Genomic DNA, 1,212 nt, shown 5'->3' on the forward strand with positions numbered 1-1,212 from the left:
ATTAGATATGTTCTAGACAAACAAAAGGCAGCCCCTGTCACTACTGAGGGGCTTGCAGCTGCAATCCAGGAAGGTATAGTCTCGACCATATCGGTGACAGGCCTGCAGGGAACACTGCAGGCAAGGGGCCCATGCTTTGGATGTGGCCAGCTTGGCCACATCAAAGCACAATGTAGAGCCCCGAGGGGGGGTGGCTAGCGTGACAAAGGAGTGATATGTCAATTGTGCAGCCGAAGCGGTCATACCGCCCGACAATGTTATACGTACAAAATGGGTGGAAAGGAAAGGGCTCAAAGGGAGTCGGGAAACGAGAGTGGGGAGGGCCGAGTGGCCCAGGGCTCCTCCCCCTCTCTCCCAACCGGGCCAACTGGACAGACCCCACACCCAGCCCCATGTACACGCCCTCCGTGGCATTAACTCTGAGCACCCAGGACCGCCCACTGGTTAAGATTATGATCTCCTATGTAGGAGATTTTCCTACCAGTTATGCAGGGCCGCGTTCTATTTTAGTTACTGCGCTTATCGATACCGGGGCGGATATCACTATCATTGCGAACCAGGAGTGGCCGAAAGAGTGGCCGGTGGGCCCCTCTCAACGAATAGCAGGAGTAGGGGGGGTTCTCTCCGCTGAAAGGTCTCAGAATGAGGTCGAGATTACTGTCATTAATCGAGACGGTACCTTGGAAAAACCTGTTCTGCTTGTTCCACTTGTTGCTAGAGTGCCAGGAACGTTACTCGGGCGTGACTTCTTAAATGGCTTAGGTACGCGCATTACAAATTTATGATAAGGGCCACTGTCTGCCAGTTGTCTGCTGAATATGCAATCCCGCTGCGCTGGAAACGAGACGCACGTAACCATGCTGACTGTTGCTGGATTTACCATCTCGGAGCAAAAATTACAAAGGGGCCCGGGAGTGGAATACCTAGGATATAGATTTGGCCCTGAAATGGTTCAGCCAGTAGGCCTTAATATCCAGCCGCGGGTTAACACCCTATGGGATGTGCAGAAGCTGGTAGGGGCTATTCAGTGGGTTCGGGGTGCCTTGGGAATACCTCCTCGATTGATGAAGCCTTTCTATGATCAGTTGAGAGGAGCAGACCCAAGGGAGCCCCGAGAATTGACTGATGAAATGGCTGCGGCTTGGCAAGAGATCTTACAGAATTGTATGGAAAAGTCGCTTACGCGATTGGACCCAGCCCAGGCCATTGAAA

At 52.7% G+C, this 1,212-nt stretch overlaps 1 long non-coding RNA gene across 1 annotated transcript in view; it reads left to right on the plus strand.

The window, feature by feature from the left end:
* LOC110408709 overlaps positions 1-1,212 on the plus strand; it is a 10,384-nt gene that overhangs the window by 1,520 nt on the left and 7,652 nt on the right. The gene's annotated exons all lie outside the window — the stretch shown is intronic.

The sequence above is a fragment of the Numida meleagris genome, chromosome 1 (genome assembly GCF_002078875.1).
Source record: "Numida meleagris isolate 19003 breed g44 Domestic line chromosome 1, NumMel1.0, whole genome shotgun sequence".
In the NCBI taxonomy this organism is placed as follows: domain Eukaryota; kingdom Metazoa; phylum Chordata; class Aves; order Galliformes; family Numididae; genus Numida; species Numida meleagris.